General features: G+C 35.7%; 1 pseudogene; it reads left to right on the forward strand.

Annotated features, from left to right (window-relative positions):
* The first annotated feature begins 11036 nt into the window (after positions 1-11036).
* LOC114398544 overlaps positions 11037-20089 on the forward strand; it is a 60984-nt pseudogene continuing 51931 nt past the window's right edge.

The raw sequence follows: 20089 nt of genomic DNA on the forward strand, positions 1-20089 counted from the left end.
TTAGTTCGATGATTGCCTTAAGAAGTTTGAAATTGCTTGTTCACCATGACCAATGTTTGTTGACTATGTTAATGAAACATGGATAATTCCCCACAAGGAAAAATTTGTTAAAACCTAGACGAATAAGGTGATGCACTTAGGAAACACAACAACAAGCAGGTATGAAAATGTTCTTTTTTTTGTTATTAGGGTTGATGAATTCATAGATTTTAATTATTGTATTTCTTTATTGGGATTTGTGTATTTGAAATGTAGGGTTGAATCTGTTCGTTGGGCTTTAAAAAGACTATTACAGAATAGCCTTGGAGACCTATGTAGTGTTTGGGATGCCATGAACAACATGATCAAGCTACAACACACTAAAATCAAGGCATCCTTTGAGACAAGTACACATGTGGTTGGACATGTTTTTAAAGTTACCTTATACAAGAGGCTACTTGGCATGATTTCAAGGTATACTTTAAATCAGATTGCTGCTGAGTATGAGCGTGTACATTATGATGGCAAAAACCCTTCTCGTTGTGGATGTGTGATGAGAACTACTCACGGTTTTCCATGTGCATGTGAGTTATCCAAATATGTTCTTGGTACCATCCCACTTAAGACAATCCATATGTTTTGGCGGAGGCTAAGTTTTTCTAATCAAGGGTTATCTGAATCCCAAGTGACCATAACCGAAGAGATGAAAACCATATCCAAGCGATTTGAGGAGCTTGATGTTTGTGGCAAAGTAACTCCAAAGAGTAAACTCCGGAAAATTGCTTACCCTGATCTAAACGCTATGTGTCCTCCTCCAGAAAAAGGTCAACACCAAAGGTGCACAAAAGAAACCGATGGCCAAACACCAAAGATCAACAAAACATGATTCGTCTTTCTTGGAGTATGTTGATGTTTTACATTCTTTACAAAATAGTAATTCTTTAGTCAAACATAGTGCATCATCTTCTAACCAGGCCATTCCAAGAAGGACCATGCCGATGTTGGATCAATTTGATTCATTCATTCACGATTCCATTGAAAACATTGTGGATGTGAAAGCTGACAGTAACTGTGGATATCGTGCAATTGTTACGTTATTAGGTATGAGTGAAGATTCATGGTCGTTGGTGCGTAATAATTTGCTTAAAAAACTTGCCAAATTGTTTGATGAGTACATCAACCTCTTTGGTGGCATAGACAAATTTGAGGAATTAAAGAGGTCCCTACTTGTTGATGGATTATCCATGGTATGTAATTTACGTTTTTTTAAAGTTAAGTTTACATAAATGTAATCCATATAGCTGGTTCATGCATGTTACTACGGATAAGTGGATGGATATAATCGACATTAGATATGTCATTGCATCAAGGTATAATGTTATCCTTATATCGTTGTCGCTACAACAAAGCATGACATTTTTTTCCGCTTAGAAGTCAACCACCAACAGATTCTTATGTGCATTGCGTAATATGTATTGGTCACATATTTGGCAATCATTTTGTTCAGGTATGTTCATCGTGTTCATATTTTTTAATTAATGAAATTAATTGTGCTATCATAACTTAAAATTTTTTGTGCATGTGCAATAGGTTTATTTAAGAGATTATTGTCCCCTACTACCTCCAGCTTTGTTATGCTCTAGGAATTGTCATCCTCGGGCAAAGTAGTGGCCAACTCCATATATTAGTAGAATACAACGGTACAGAAATTTGATGATGTTCAAAAGAGACTATGTTGATTTAAGCAAACAGTGAACATTTACATACCGATGACATTGTAATGTACTACATTAATATATAATTGTTTCATTGCATATTCACGTAATTACGTATTATACGTTACGTTAAAGTTAACTGTTTAGGGATACTCCTTAACTTAGGGTTTAGTCTTACGTGGTTGTTACAGTTAACTGTGACGTCAATACCAGGGTTTAATGTTACGCTTTAGGGTTAAATAATTTTTCTTTCTTTCTTAATAATAACATTAATAGTAACATTAAGAAAATTCAAATAAGCCCGGTAAAACGAAAATATTGTCAAATACAATAAAATTATAAACATAGTCTAAAAATTTTCCTAATGAATTGAAAATGTCTTCAAGCATTATCCATGCGCCGCCTTCATCGCGACCTGACATAAATATTGCGCTCTACAGTGACACCCCTAGCGACCCTTAAGCAGTCTTGCATGACATCATGTGTTTATGTGCCTTCAGTCACTATCCTGAGGTTGAGAAATTGCTTCAACCTTTTTGCAATTGCTTGGCAAGCCTCTTATGACATTGACAACAACGGATAAGGTATTACCATATTGCATAATTAAATTAAATGAAATTAAAAATAACATGAATATATATGTTACCACTGCATGTCTAGGCTGCTCCACATCAGAAGGTGCATGTGCAGGTGCTTCCTCCATAGTTGTTGCTACCATCGGGAACTCAGGAATATCTGGTTCCACATGTCTCATCTTGCACGATAGGTGGATGTCTAGGCGGATCCCTAGGCTGTGTTTGCGTCATGAATGGATGCAAAATCATGTAGAACCAGTGGATGTAGTCCGATGCATGTAACAACCGTAACTTTCTGTAACTTTTAATAAGTAATTAAGAAATTAATAAATTAATAAATAAATAAATAAATAATTTAAAAAAAATAAAAAAAATTATTAGGTCATATATTCCCACTATATAAGCCAAATGTTAACCTAGAGCATATTTTTAGAAAACACATTATGTTCCTTTCTTCTTTTCTGATGCACAAGAACCCTAACAGAGCAACCAGAGGAGGAGCTCTAGAGAGCACCAGAGACGCCACAATTGCTAACAGAGAACATTTAAGCGACTATATCGAGGTAAGGGATGAGTTACTCACGCTTGGGGATCAGAATGAACATGTGTATGGACCCCTAGAGGATCAATTTTTGGGTTATTTTGGGGTGTTTATGAAGTTTAATTATGTTTTCATGTTTAATCGCGGATTGAGTGTGTTTGATGAACCAATTGGTGTTCTGTTGCGAGTTTGTTGTAGAATTGATGTGTTCCTGTATTAGGTGTGTACCTTAGGAATTAGAATTCTTTATAATTAGCATAAAAATTGTGTGGTGGTGATTTTGTTTATACCAGATATGTTGGCCTTTCAATCTTGTTCTTTTTATTTTTTTTTCACACCGCAGTGTATACGTGTACATATATATTGATACTGTTTTTTTACAAACTTTATATTTTATTTCACGTGGGTGATTTCTCGTCATGAAATTCATATGTGCGAGGATTGTTGGATAATTGAATTGGCTAAAATCATTTAAAGAAATTAACTAAAGTTGTATTCACATTATAATTAGGCATTTTCTTGATGTTGGTAACTTAGTTGAAATATATTTAGAATATAGGTATACATGTTGTTCATATAAATCAATATGAATATATATTTTATTGTTATATATAATTTGTATTTACTTAATGATATATTTGATATTATTGTGATTATTTTATATTAATATATATTTAATACTATATATATATATATATATATATATATATATATATATATATATATAATATGTACGTTTACGTTTACGTTAATATATATTTTGTTATATATATATATATATATATATATATATATATATATATATATTTTACGTGTATTTTATAGTTATTTGTTTATAAGCCTTGAAGTTAAATATTGTATGTTATTATTATTATGATACATTGTTATTTAATTGTTGAGTATATTTTGTAATTAGTTAAAGTGTGAAATGTTAAACTGTAGACATGAAATATGGTTGTGAATGAGTGTGTGATTGATATTTGTAGTGATATTACTTGTCATGTGAGTTATGAGTTATACAGTAACCCGACCAGTGTTTACCTTGAGAGAACTTTTATGCGCAGTGTTAAAGGAAATTGTAGGATTCCTAGTTAGGATCCTGAAGGGTTAAACTATAGCACAATTTGTTAAATATGTTTGAAATATAAGAGTGAGGTCGTGGGTATTATATAACTCATAAACAGTGTCTACGTGCAAAAAAAAATATTTTAGGGGTTGGACCTGAATCAGGAAGGTGAGGCCCAAACGGATTCTTCGGAGTCTAGGCCTTGGGGGTAAAGATACTCGGTTTGAGTGCTCCTTTAAGCCCATGTTGATCCCATGTGGTTGGGGCATTCTCGCAAAACAGAGTAACCCTGACTGGTCACCTTATGATGTTACTTAGTGAGAATGACCGAGTATACCCATTGTGTGGTGTGCTTTGTCATGTACTCCTAAGCGCCCCAGTGTTGTTTTTCACTAACATGGTACCACATTGCATATAGGCCTGAGTCTTAGTATAATTGTTGCATAACGCTTGTGTTTGAATTTCATTGAGTTAACAATTGTGGTTGATGTTATTTTATGGAGTGTGTAAACTTGAATGGGTGTGAATAATGTGTGCGATTTTGTGCAGTAATGTTATTTATATAAATTCAGCTTTAAGTATTATATGTTTCACATGTTCTAATGTTTTATTATATACGAATGTGATAACTCACTCCCGGTGTGTGTTTGTGTTTGGGCTGATTGCCACTTTGTTTCAGATGAGCCTTCATAGGATGAGTCACATGCTAGAGATGGAGAGACTTAGTCTGTGATAGGGATATGCTCTGCTAAGTGTGACATTGGGACATAGGATTTTACTTCGCATATTATGATTTTCGCATGTTATGATTTACTGAATGATATAATTGCGTTATACTTTTCTACTTTAGTTTCTTTTTATTATTTATTTAGAGTGGACGGCCTTGTTTTGAGCCGGGATAATCTTATCTTTTATTAAAAAGAAAAATTCTATTATGTTTTCACTAAGTGGATGTGAACCTTTATCCTTTTGAATTGATTTAAATTACATGTGTTTAAAAAGAAAAATTGTTAATTAATTTTGCATGTTTTTTTCCTTCTTTTATTATTATGTTTTTATAATCTTTTAAATAAATTTTGTATGATTTATTTAGTTAGTTAGTTATAGTTGTAAGGGTAGAGGGTGTCACATTTAGTGGTATCAGAGCAGGTCGGACCTTTCGGCTATGTGTGTTATGAGCTTTCTGTGTTTCCTTGTGTACTCTGATGTGTTGTGTTTGTTTTGCTTGATTAGAGGTGTACTCTATTGTGTTGGTATATTTTTTTTCAAAGTTTTTGTTTCTTGCGTGACATAGGAAGTAATGGCTGCGAAAGAACGACTTCTTACCGAGGCCTTGAACAACTTGGCGCAAGTTATGGCCAATCAGGGAGGCGGTGGAGGAGCAACTATGTACCATGGGTTAGATCGCTTTCAGAGGAACAACCCACCTACTTTCAAAGGGGGTTATGATCCTGAGGGTGCTGAGGCTTGGCTGAGGGAGATTGAGAAGATCTTTCGGGTGATGGAGTGTCAGGACCATCAGAAGGTGTTGTTTGCTACTCACATGCTAGCAGATGAGGCGGAGTACTGGTGGGAGAACACTCGCCCACATCTAGAGGGAGCAGGTGGTGTTGTTGTCCAATGGGAGACTTTCAGACAAACTTTTCTGGAGAAGTATTTTCCAGAAGATGTGAAGAATAGGAAGGAGATGGAGTTTCTCGAGCTGAAACAGGAAAGTATGACGGTGGCAGAGTATGCGGCGAGGTTTGAGAACCTTGTAAGGTATTTTCCTCATTATCAGGGGGAAGCTGGGGAGAGGTTCAAATGCTTGAAATTTGTCAATGGCCTTCGACCAGAAGTAAAAATGATGGTAAATTATCACGGTATTCACAACTTTGCACAGTTGACCAATATGTGTAGAATCTTTGATGAAGATCAGCGGGAGAAGGCTGCTTTTTACAGGAATGCCAATGCTAGTCATGGGAAAGAGAAGAAGCCTGTGACTCACAGTCGTGCTAAGCCATATTCTACCCCTCCCGGGAAATATGGAAACCATTCTGGAGGACAGAGGACCAGTGGAGGACTTCAACCAGTTGGTGGGAGTTCTCAGCCAATTAACAGGGTGTCTCAGTCTGCGGGTAGAGGTAGTGGTGGTAGTGGTGCTCCTGCTATTGTTACTACACCACTCAGGTGTGGGAAGTGTGGTCGGCTTGGGCATATTGCTCGTGAGTGCACAGATAGAGAGGTGACTTGCTTTAACTGCCAAGGTAAGGGCCACCTCAGTACCAGTTGCCCATATCCGAGGAGGGAGAAAAGGAGTGGAAGTCTGAATAATCAGAGTGGACGACCAAGGACTACAGGGAGAGTGTTTGCTCTTAGTGGTGCTGATGCCGCACAGTCTGATGAACTCATCCAAGGTATGTGTCTCATAAGTCAAGTTCCCTAGGTTGTATTGTATGATTCAGGTTCGACCCATTCATTTATTTCTCGTGTCTGTGTTGAAAAACTTGCCTTGCCTGTGTCTTCCTTGAAATTTGACTTGATTGTGAATACACCTGCTAGTGGGTCTGTTTTAACTTATGATGTGTGCTTGCAATGTCCTGTCTTAATTTTTGATAGATAGTTTCAAATTGATTTAGTTGTTTTACCTTTGAGTCAGATTGATGTTATTCTTGGTATGGACTGGTTATCTTCCAATCATGTCTTATTAAATTGTTTTGATAAATCTGTTGTCTTTCCTGAGTCTGGTGTGAGTGAAGGTGATATGTTTTTGTCTGCTAACCAAGTTGAGGCATCTTTGAGGGAGGATGCACGAGTATACATGATCTTAGCTAGTATGAGTGTCGAGACTACAAACCCTGTGAGTGATATACCATTGGTGAGAGAGTTTCCAGAGGTGTTTGAGGAGGTGTCAGGATTACCACCAGAGAGAGAGGTCGAGTTCTCTATAGACCTAGTGCCCGGTACTGGACCCATATCCATAGCACCTTATAAGATGTCCCCTGTAGAGTTGAGTGAGCTTAAGAAACAGTTCGAGGAAACTTTTAGAGAAACAGTTTGTGAGGCCTAGTGTGTCACCCTTGGGAGCACTGGTGTTGTTAGTTAAGAAAAAGGATGGTACTATGAGGCTATGTGTAGATTATCGTCAGTTGAATAAGGTAACAATTAAGAATAGGTACCCTTTGCCTAGGATAGATGACCTAATGGACCAGTTAGTAGGGGCTTGTGTGTTCAGTAAGATAGATCTTAGGTCAGGTTACCACTAGATTAGAGTGAAGCCTGAAGATGTTCCGAAGACTGCCTTTAGGACCCGTTACGGTCATTATGAGTACTTGGTTATGCCTTTTGGTGTGACCAACGCCCCTGGTGTGTTCATGGATTATATGAATAGGATCTTTCACCCCTACCTAGATAGTTTTGTAGTGGTCTTCATAGATGATATCTTGGTGTATTCTAAGACTAGAGAGGAACATGAGTAGCATCTGAGAGTTGTGTTGCAAACCCTCAAAGACAATAGACTGTATGCTAAGTTGTCCAAGTGTGATTTTTGGCTAGAGATCCCAAATTTACCTCTAGATTTTGGGAGAGTCTTCATAAAGCCTTGGGAACCAAGCTTAGGTTGAGTTCTGCTTACCACCCACAGACTGACGGTCAAACCGAGCGCACCATCCAATCCTTAGAAGACCTCTTGAGAGCCTGTGTGTTAGAGCAGAGGGGTAGTTGGGATAGTTTCTTACCCTTGATAGAGATTACATACAACAATAGTTTTCACTCCAATATAGGTATGGCGCCTTACGAGGCATTGTATGGTAGAAGATGTAGGACACCTTTATGTTGGGTAGATTCCAGTGAGAGCATTGCCTTAGGACCTGAGGTAGTTCCGCAGACCACTGAAAAGGTCAAGTTGATCCAAGAAAGGATGAGAGCAGCCCAACAATAGATGGAAAATGCTCATAAATCCAACACTACACATATTTGATCAGAACAAAACAAATTTCAAATGAACATACTAAAAATATATAAAAAACAATTAAATAACAATCATTGACAATTACCTGTAATAGTGTGATATATCCAACAAGTTGTCTGCCGCCGCTCTTACAAGCATCATTCAAATTATCGTACATATGAACTAGGCTGGCAGCTCCCCATGCGCAGGTTCCACTCTAACTGTGGTCTCAAAAGGCATCCAAGAACACGACATGCACATGTGTTGCACTCTTGTTAGAAAAAAGAGTGCAACCTAACAAATGCAACAAATAAGCTTAAGCTGCTACAGTCCAATGTTCGGTCTCACATTTACTATGATAAATCTCTCGTAGCCACGATAGGCGTACATATGCCCTATGACATTGTACTGTCTCAGCTCTAGCTTCATCTCTATCGACTTCAAGTAACTCGACTAACATCAACACCGCTTCGTCGACATGAAGAGTCTCGAAGTTGTGGAATGCACCTATGATGGGAAGATGAAGCAAAGAGGCCACATTATCGAGGGTGATGGTGACCTCTTCTACTGGAAGATGGAAATTGCTCGTTTCCTTATACCACCTCTCGACAAAAGCCAATATAAGTCCCTGATCGTCAGTGTCCAATGAACATGCGATCAAATGATTTAATCATGTGCCAACGACTAGTCCTTCAATTTCAGTAGCAAACCTCCCAAATTTATGAACCTTCCTTCCATGGGAAAATAACTTCAATTTAGGACGTTCCTAAAAAAATTAAAATAATTTTAACAATTTTAACAATAATAACAAATACTGATTGAAATATAATTTATTAAAAACTATAAACACCTCTCTATTACAAACAATGACTGCAACATGATCAGCATAGACAGTCAGCATTGATGGGTCACACGACCCACTTGGAAAACCCTTGGCATCATCAAATACTTCTTCAGCATGTTGGAATACCTCTTCAGCTGCGTCATCCATGTAAGGAGCATCCTCAGCAACAACGACAGTTTCCTATTGCCTACGTGTGGATGCTGTGGGCCTTCGCAGCTGAGGAACATCATCTGAATCACGATTATCCTCTCTCCAGGGCTCTTCCTATAACTCTGCCTAAGACACGACCTAAATCTCTAGTTCTAACCATAATATGCAAATTTCCACATACATTAAATTTTTTGTCAAAATTCAAACAATACTAAAATCAATTACAATACAATCATTCCTATATAAAAAAATTATTTTATAGTTAAAAGAAGTACAAAATCAATACATTTAGAATTAAAAGAAATAACTATTGAAAAAAATTCAAAATAAACTATTTTTTATTTATCTAATAAACAATAACTATTTACAAATAAATAATAAAATAATATATTTATATTTCATACAAAAAAATATTTATAAGCAAATACAAAATTAATATATTTACAATTAAAATTAATAACTATTTTGAAACATAATTCAAAATAAACTATTTTTATTTAAAACACAAACAATACCTATTTTTTTTAAAAAATTAACAAATAAACTAACTATTTAAAAACATAATTCAAAACATAATTTTTAAAACAATACCTATTTTTAAAACAAAATTAAAATTTATATATTTACAATTACAAATAAACTAACTATTTAAAAACATAATTCAAAATAAACTATTTTTTATTTCAAAAATTAACAATAACTATTTACAAACAAAAAAAATTATATTTCATAAAAAAACCTATTTAAAAACAAAATAATATTTTTTATATAAAAAAATTTTCCTATTAGAAAACTAAATTTTCATTTTTTTAATAATTAAAAAATTAACATACGAATCATATGATCTATACAAAGCCAAAAACAAACCAACCATTAGAAGCCATTAACGAAGAGCACGAAGCTTACCTCGACGGCGGAAGCGGCACAAATCGGTGGAGACGTCCTCAATGCTGACAACGACAACACTCAACAACGACAGCGCGAAGGAAACCAAGGAAGAAAGCAACAAGAAGAAGGCACAACGTGAAGGGAAGAGGAGACAACACAACGTACAGACAAATGGAGGAACAATAATGCGAGGAGAGGGAGGGCTTTTAAAATTTAAGCGAAGAACATTTTTGCCACTTCACTTAAATCGCTAGGTGCACCAACAATAATGCTGGGTGCACCTAGCAACACCCAACCTTGCTTTAAGCTAAATAATTTTAGTTAAAATATTCCATGATAGTGCACGAAACTACTTAAAAAGAATATGATATTGAATTAAGATATTTCACACATCATGCAAAGAGACTACAATTAAACTGATAAAATGTAGCTAAATATTAAGCACAACGAGTCAGATAATTTCAACACTAAACTATAAACTTTCACATGTCAAAGCCATTTTCTGAAGCAATAGTGGTTGAACATTAAACTATAAACTTTCATACGTCAGAGTCATATTTGTGTATCCATGAAAAATTTACTAAAATAAAATTTTTAGTCCTTTATGTTTTAGATTATATTCAGTTTGATTTTTTATGTTTTAAAATTTAATTTAGCCTTCTATGTGTTTATAAAGTGAGTCAAAATGATCATTTTCAATTTTGAGTCATGATGTTGAATCCTATTGTAACTATAGAAGGCATAAAATTTGTTTCATTATATTCATGTTTCATTATATTCATGTACATAGGGTAAATTATCTTTTTAGTCCCTATTTCTTTTTTAAAATTTTTTTAATCCCTTAATTTTTTTATCTTTACTTTTAGTCATTTTTAAGGAATAAAAGTAAGGATAAAAGAAAAGTTGAAAGACTAAAAATAATAAAAAATAGTTAAAAAACTAAAACATACAAAAACCATAAATTATAAAAAATTGAAGAATAAAAAAAATAGTAAAGCCTAAAAACTATAAGACCAACCTGATGTTTGAGTAAAAAAAAAGAATATAAATATTGTGAAAATTGAATTTAACTATAATTATTTTTTGAAAAATCTAATATTTATTATTAATTTTAATTATACTATAAAATAGATATTTATTTTATGCATTACACGAATACACGTACTAAAATATTAATAATGAGATAAAATTGTAATTATAATTTTGATTGAAAATTCTCTCCGATTCATTTTTTTGCCACTTCTAAAAATCCTTAATTATTTTATTTTGACAATATCCTTATTTACTCGTATTTTAACTTCCAAAATTTAATTAATCTTTTTTTACTATTTACTTATTAAGGGTGAACTCTGAAGTGTGAGGCTGCGACAGAGACGCACGCTGCTCTTTCTAACTTTCCCGATCTCCGCCGCAGGTAATTCTCTCTCCGCCACTCATTCTTAGATCTTCCACCTGGACTCCGTCGTTCTTTTCGCTTCCAGAGGTCATGAGTCCTATCTTGGATGGGCATTTTTTCTCATTTTTTTCATTCCTAATTTAACAGATACTGTAAAATGGTATTTAGGTCTTTGGAATTTGGGAATGTACTACCTCACTTGCAATGTGGTCTCAATTTAAATCATGTTTACAACTCTGTTTTAATTACTTGCTTATGATTTAGTTCCTTTGGTGCTATTTTCCTATCAGAATTGGAGGGTCACTTCAGTATTCTGCATAATAAGGGTTTGCGTTAAAGGTCAGCGTAGGTTACCTAGGTGAAACACAAATTCTATCCGGAGAACAACACTATAAGTATCTAAGGAACTGCATCTAAGTTTTGTACTTATTCATACTCATTTGTTTTTTCTTTTTTTGAAAGGCATATTCATACTCATTTGTGTTAGTCCTTGGTAGAGGTAGCGTAAGGAATAATGCCAAACAAGTTTGAATAATTTAAGTTCTCTCGCTCTGTAATTTAAATCAACAAGTGAATTACCATTGGGCACATTTTTAGAGACCAAAACGACAGTTTATCCATTTAGATTTTAGAATCCTATTGATGGATACAATTCTCTTACTTCCAATTTAGTTGCTGAGTAGTGAGTATTTTAACTTTGTTATTATTATTTTAAACTGTTGCTTACTTCTGTAGAAAACTACTCATGAGGTGGACAGTATTATCATCTGATTCCCTGATATTCTTTCCAGCTTCCCTGTACTTTATTATCCTTTATTACAATCAATCTTCAAGGAGCCGTAAAAGTGAATTAGCATGGCATACTGCTGTGCTATTGTTAAGCCCTTGTTTGGTCTTAATTGATCATGGTCATTTTCAGGTTTCACTAGAAAATTTTGTTGTTTTTGTTCAATGCCTTTGATTCTTTACATATTTTTCAGTCACAGGTTCGGTAGTGCCTTAATTTTGAATATTGCATTTTGTTTTATTTCAGTACAACTGCATCAGCTTGGGCTTTACCATTGGCGCTGTTGCTGCTATCCTCTCCGGGAATGATCTTTATGGCTTCTGTTCTTTATTGTCTAGCTCTAAATCATAAACAGGTTAGTCTCCTTCATCACTGCATAGGTCTATTTTTCATTTGTTTTATTACTTCGAGCTATTTTTACATGGTCTATGTAGTCATACATATATGATTACTCAACCTTACCCAAGAGGAGACATCATTCAAATTTTGCATACTTGGTTATATTGTTAAATTTGTTATAGCAAGGTTTTCCCTCTTATAGACAATTTTATCTGGTAGGTGCATCATTCATTTACTTGTATTATTGTTGGTGTTGGTGTTAAATTGGGATGTCAATTGGTTGGATCTTGTACATTATTTTTCCCTTGTCTTGGTTGATTCTTGTAACTTATTTATTAATTTGTATATCCTAAATTTTATCCTGAATTTACTTATTGGCCTATATACACACTAGTTGAATCAAATGAAATTTCCAAATATTTTACAGGGACAATTTAATGACTTTGCTATTATGTTGTGTAGATTAGAGTGAATAAGTGACAATATTTTTTGGTTGTGTAGTTGAATATGATCTTTAGTTGATAGAACCATATAGTTGCCAAGGAAATAATAAATGAAAGTAATGGATTAGGTAGTTGTGCCAGTTGATAAGCTAAGAACATAATGTACTATATCTGAAGTCATAATTACATGCACTCTCATTTTTTTTTTTATTTTTTGCTTTACTCTCCTTCAGGGAATGGTAGCTATATGAATATTTTTCCAGATGAGTGCATATTTTGCACCTGCTTTTTTCAGCCATCTTCTTGGCAATGCCTGAGACATAAATATCCAATCCTTGAGGTGTCAAGACTGGGGTTGTTGGTTTTAGGAACATTTGCAGCTGTGTGGTGGCCTTATCTTTATTCAACACAATCCATTTTGGAGGTACAATGTTGTCATTGCCTGCTACATAGTGCATTTTTATTCTTAACTTCTCATTTGTTTTATAGTATTATTCTTATGTGGAAGCTGTTTATATTACCTTTACTGTTGTGCTTCTGATATGTTTTAGTTATCAATGGAAACAAAAAAATATCAGAATGAGTATTTAGAAAAGAGAAAGGCACGAATGAAATGAGAGCAATGCTCCCCCAAGTCAGAGAAAGGTTCTCTGAGCTCCACTTTCTATTCCAAATCCATCATACCCCACAACCAAAACCACAATCCCAATTATAACAGAGATATTCCTCACCTTCTCTTACTAACTCCCACTAACCCACAGTGCTCACTACAACTCTCAGGCCTTACTATGTTTGGGCCTTCTAGAGTATACCTTAAAGGGCTTATCCCATTGAGAAGCTAATTTCCTATCAATACAACCCTCTAAAACAGCTGCCTTGTCCTCAAGGCAGAAATTGGAAAATCTGTCCTTGATTGATGCTGCCTTCTCCCATGTTGCTTCTTCCACAGGTTCAGATTTCCCGAGGATAAGCCACTCTTCGATAGAATTTCCCAGGTGTCCACTGCCAATTAGGGAGGCAAAATGGTAAAAAAAGAACCACTCTTTGCAGAGCGTTTGAGTTGAGAAACATGAAAGATTGGATGAATACTAGCAGCGTCTGGTAACTGCAACATGTACGCCACCTCACTGACATGGAAAAGCACCTGAAACGGCCCAAAATATCTTGGAGATAGCTTGGGATTAATCTTATGAGCCACAGATTGTTGTCTATACAGACGTAGCTTAACATATACCCAATCGCCAACTTCATAAGTGACATGACGACAATGAGCATCCCTTACTTCATCGTTTACTGAGCACAGTGCAGGTGGTACTTCAATTGACGTAAGGCTTCGTCGCGATCAATCAACACTGATGCGACTGAATCAACTTGGGTTCCCCCAATCAGATAACGAAGCACAAAAGGTAGATTCTGACCGTAGACAATCTCAAAGGGGGACTTACCTGTTGCAGAATGGGATGAAGTATTGTATCAAAACTCTGCTCTAGACAACCATAGATGCCATTTGGTAGGTTGCTCAAAAGCGAAGCAGCAAAGGAAAGCTTCTAAGCAACGATTTACCACCTCCGTTTGGTCGTTGGTTTGGGGATGGTAATTAGTACTCATCCGTAGCACAGTTCCTTGAAGGCGAAATAGTTCGCTCCAAAATTTGCTAAGGAACAAGGGTTCACGGTCACTGATAATAGACTTGGGAAAATCGTGTAACTTGGCGACCTCATTGATGAATACCTCTGCTACTGTATGCGCTGTGTAAGGGTGCTTGAGGGATAAAAATGTGCGTACTTGGACAAGTGGTCGACCACCACCAGAATTATGTTATATCCCTAAGAACGTGGCAAGCTTGTGATAAAATCTAGAGAGATATCATCCTATACGACTTCTAGGATCGGAATAGGTTGCAGCAACCCCGCTGGAGACAACACCTGGTACTTGTTATGTTGATAAACGTCACATTGGCGGATGTACTCCATTATAATAGCTTTCATTCTCTTCCAAAAGAAGCTGGAAGACAACCGCTTATACGTCTTCGTGAATCCCGAATGGCCACCTGTAACCGTGTCGTGAAATTCGGCCATCAAAGTAGGTTAGGCAACATCAAACAGCCTTTGAAGAATAGGAAACCATCGTGCAGAGTATAGTGTGGCAGAGAATCAGAATCAGATTGCAATTGGGAGCTCAACTTGACCAACTCAAGGTCATTTTGCACTTCGTTCTTGATAGCAGGGAAATCCACCCAATAAGGACTAATGGAGATGGTGTTGAACTCAGTGGAAGGAAGCTGACGGGATAGGGCATCAACAACCTTATTCTCTGTACCAGGCTTGTAGACAACCTCATATTGGAACCCCATGAGTTTTGCCAACCAGCATTGCTGATCTGTGGTGGTGAGACGTTGTTGAAGGAGATGCTTCGAACTCCTATGATCTGTATATACCTTGAAACTTCTACCCAAAAGGTAGTGTTGCCAGTGTTGAATGGACAAAGCCAAGGCCATGATCTCCTTCTCATACACAAATTTGGACAAAGTTCTTGCAGATAGGGCCTTGTTGAAATAGGCAATAGGTTGGCGGTCCTCCATCAATACCGCTCCAATTCCCCGACCAGAAGCATCACACTATGAAAAAATCTTTATTGAAATCAAGAAGAGTGAGAACAAGAAAGGAGGAAAAACATTGTTGAGACATTCAAAAGCCTTTTCTTGATCTTATCCCCAAATGAAACCCTTTTTTTTGTAAGCATAGTAAAGGGTTGGGCCAACTTACTATAGTCTTTGATAAATCGACGATAGTAACCAGTTAGGCCAAGAAAACCACGAACCTCCTTGGCATTTATTGGAATCGGCTAGTCCAACATTGTCTTCACCTTATCCGGATCCATCGTCACTCCCTGGGTAGATATTACATGCCTCGAATAGTTAATGGATGGCAAGCCGAAAGTGCACTTGTTCTGGTTGGCCACGAACTGATGCAGGGACAGAAGGGATAATACCTCAACAAGATGAGACAAATGGGAGGGCCAATTGTGAATATATGTATACATGATTTTGATGATGTTAAAGAAGAATCAAATAAGGCTGCTTCAAAGGATAAACATTGCTTCAAGATTAATACAAGATTGTTTCAACAAACAAAGTCTTGGTTCAAGATTTCTTTAAAATCAAGTCTTGCCTCAAAACAAAGTGTTTCCAAGACATGCAAGACTCTGGTAATCGATTACCAGGCAGTGTAATCGATTATCAGAAGACAAGTTTGAAAAATAATTGTTAAAAAGGGTTTTAAATTTGAATTTTGAACATGTAATTGATTACTAGATGTTTGTAATCGATTACCAGCAATGAAACTTTTGAAATTCAAATTCAAAAGTTATGACCCTTTAAAATATAACTGTATAATTGATTACCAGAAACTTGTAATCGATTACCAGTGAAAAAAAATTCAGAAAAGACTTTTTGAAAAGACACATCTCTTTAAATCATTTTGAAAAGGCACGAATGACCTATATATATGTGTCTGATTTCAAAAAGCAAGGAAGAAATATTCCAAGAGAACTTCATTGTCAAATGCTCTCTCAACAACTCTTAGGCAAACACTTGCAAATCTATTAAGAGTTCATGAAATTTCAATTGTAATATCATTCTCTTAAAGAGATAATTCTTCTTATCATTTTCTTCGTGTTGATTTAATCTCAACAGTTCCATTTCATGTTCTTGTAACTTTCCAAATAATGTAGCAAGAGACATGTTAGTTAAATCTCGTGATTCAGTAATGGCTGTTATCTTAGGTTGTCATTCCCTGCTTAAACATCTCAATACTTTATTTATGAGATCTTCATTTGGAAAAGTTTTTCCTAAAGATGCAAGGTGATTTATTATATGAGTAAACCTCTTTTGCATGTCTTGTATACTTTCATTTGTATTCATTCTAAACAGTTTATATTCATGAATTAATGTATTTATGCTAGATCTTTTTACATCTGTTGTGCCCTCATGTGTTACTTGTAGGGTATTCCACATATATTTTGCATTTTTACAATTTGATACCCTAAAATATTCATCCATTCCTAAGGCAGATGTAATTATGTTTTTGACTTTTAAGTTATATTGTACTTGTCTTCTTTCTTCTTCACTCCAATTTTCCCTAGGCTTTTCTATTGTTGTATTTCCAGTCACCATGGTGGGAACATAATGCCATATTTCAATGGCTTTCCAAATGTTTAAATCTATAGTCTCTATAAAGATTTGCATGCGGGTTTTCTAATAGTGGTAATCCACTCCATTAAAAATGAGAGACTTATTAATTGAATTGTCTTCGGGGAACAAGTAGTTTGATGAGACCATAATTCTTGAAGCTTTTAAACTTTGTACAAGAATGAAGCTCTGATACCACTTGTTGAATAAGTGACCTCAGAAATCTTAAGAAGGGGGAGAGGTTGAATTTAGATTTTACAAACTATTTCCCAATTAAAATTTCTATACAGATTTTAACCCAAGTCCCAACATTTCTTTTAAAATAAATTTTTAAATAATAATTCGAATTAAACTTACTAAATAGAAATAATAAGCAACAAAAAAATAAAAGAGTTTGAGGAAAGAGAAAATGCAAACACAGTTTTATATTGGTTCGACAAAGTCCATTGCCTACGTCCAGTCCTCAAGAAATCCTCTTGGGAGTTTCACTATCTCGCAAATCCTTTACAATTTCTGAAACACACAAGGACAACCCTTTGTGTTCAGATGCTTTACAACAAAAGACTCACAGTCTCTTAGCCCTTTGATTAGAAAGAGAGGAAGAAGAAAATGATCTCTCGTGAAAGAGATAGATGTTTACAATGGAGCACTCAATTTCTTATTGAACCTCACAAGTGTTTGACCAAGGAAATTTTGAAGATAAGATGATTTGTATTTGAGAGGATAAAAACTTTGAACTCAGTGAAAAACTCTCCTATTAAAATTTGTGCCCAAGTCATTAATTTATAGCCATTTGATGACCCTTCAAAGTTAAAATGAAAAGTTGTGACTGTTGACAGATTTTCTCGAAACTACTCACTGGTAATCGATTACACAGTTATTTTACTTGAACAATTGTGACTCTTAATTTAAAATTTGAATTTCCAACGTTTAGAGTATTTGGTAATCGATTACAAAATTTGTGTAATCGATTACATATTTTAAAAATTCTTTTAAAATCAACTGAAGGCAATTTGTAACTGTTTTAAACCTCTGGTAATTGATTATAATGATTTGGTAATCGATTACATGTTTTAAAAATCTTTGAAAAATACTTAAAATGTTTTTCAGAAAGCTTTTGTACCACTGGTAATCGATTACAGTCTATGGTAATCGATTACCAGAGTGAAATCTTTAAAATAAAAAGTTTTGAAAGAAAATCCTCTTAGCCAAACCTTTGTGCTTTCAAATCTAACTTGTATTTCTTGGATTGCTTGAAGGTCTTGAATTATCCATGAAGAACACTTGACTGTTGGCATCATCAAAATCTCTTGGAGTCTTGCTTCTACAATCTCTCCTTTTTTGATGATGACAACTCTGAAATCAAGATAGTATATACAAGTTTGATAGAATGTTCACTCATCCCATACTCTCCTTTTCTTTTGGAAATTATGCTTGATTTTATAAGTATGAAAAAAACTTAATAAAATTGATTTCTTGATTTCTAACCCTGTTCTCTCCCCCTTTGGCAACATCAAAAAGCCAAAAGGACGTGTGCAAAATCATCCAGAAACAACACAATTCAATCAGATGCATAGACAAATTATAGGAAAATAATAAAAAGCATTCAAACACAATGTTTTAAAAGCAAACAAGAGCAGAGTCAAGCATAAAAAAAACCAAAGTACTGAGTTAGAATAGCCAAAAGGCAAGGCTGAAAAATAACTACTGAAACTAAGGAAATAAAGCATAAAGGGAAATCTAGGAGTCTATCGGAGGATCAAAGCATTGTCTGATGAAACTCATGTCATCCTCAAGACCAGTGATTTAGGTGTCCATGGTGTCGAGGTGATCAGTCACAAAGGCTCAAAAATCTCGGAGCTCGGTGAGGACTTCTTGCAGGAGAGATGCCGTATCAACCCGCTATGGTGGAGGAGAAAGAGTGCGTTCATCCGGGGCTTGTTGTTGTGCATCTATCTTTACCCACTATTCGTCCATGTCCTTACGGTAGCTGATGGAGGTGACCGCACCGACACCAATGGCAAAAGAACGTTTGACTTGTACAAAGGGCTCATTATCCAAGGGAATTTGAAAATGGCGAAGAAACAAAGTGACAAGCTGAGGATAAGGCAGAGCCGCAGAGATGCACTGGATCACAATGCCTTATGCATGCGATGACGAACTAGATTGGCCCAGTCGATCTGACGACCGGTGAGAAAAGTCCACATAATGATTAAATCCTCCTCAGAGGCCTGAGCTAAGTTGGATGACCTTGGAAGCAAAATGCGAACAATTATGTAGTGCATGATGCGACAGTCAAACATCAATGATCCGTCAAGCAATTTGTCGATCATATCCGCCTGATCATTGCAGACCATACGACAGACATCATGACTTGAGAAATCAAACTTCCAGTCGTCAACAATGGTGCCCTCAAAAGGTGCACCTTGACTGGGTAGATGTGTTAATGAAAAGAAAACAGACTAATCAATAACCATAGGAATGCCATGCACCTCAGAAACTAATGTACTATCCTGAATTTTCAAATTTGAGTAAAAGACTCAGACAAGCTCAGGATAGTAAGGTAATTTTAAAGACATAAATTCAATCAGACCAGAGTTTTAAAACACTTATAGCAATCAAATGTTTCTTCATTAAAAAATTCTAGGTCGAGATATTTAGGATCAAGAATTTGTCGAGATGAAAAGAGAGAGGAGTACCGGACACGCTGTTCATCTGATGAGAACAGTGTTAAAGATGACAAGGAGGGTAGAATTGGTGTCGGGGATGCTTCGGTGGCTCCGGGACATGGTGTTCTAGTTGCCGCAGCGGAGGAGGAAGATCCCTTTCGTTTCTTGGACGATTCGACCATTCTGTTGTGTTTTTGAAAATTTTGATCGGTGGAATCAAATAGAGAATCGAAAAAGAAGAAGATTGGAAGTTGTGTGAGTCGATTTGGTGAAGAAACGAGTGAGATATGGTGTTTGAAAGTTTGGGGAAGTAGAGGCGCGACGAGGAAAGGCGTGGCTGCATAGTGCTGTTGGTTCGCGTTGTTTTTAAAGAGAGGGTCAGTCTGTGATCGATTACAGGAGATTGTAATCGATTACACATTGAGTCAGTCCACTGGTAATCGATTACAAGCTATTGTAATCAATTACAAGGCTGATGTTTTACTGTAATCGATTACACAGGTTGGTAATCGATTGCCAGATCACTCTATGAGCCTTTTCTTTTAAAATTTCCTAAGTCTATGTCTAAAAACATCATCAA

Source organism: Glycine soja, chromosome 19, assembly GCF_004193775.1.
Source record: "Glycine soja cultivar W05 chromosome 19, ASM419377v2, whole genome shotgun sequence".
NCBI lineage: Eukaryota > Viridiplantae > Streptophyta > Magnoliopsida > Fabales > Fabaceae > Glycine > Glycine soja.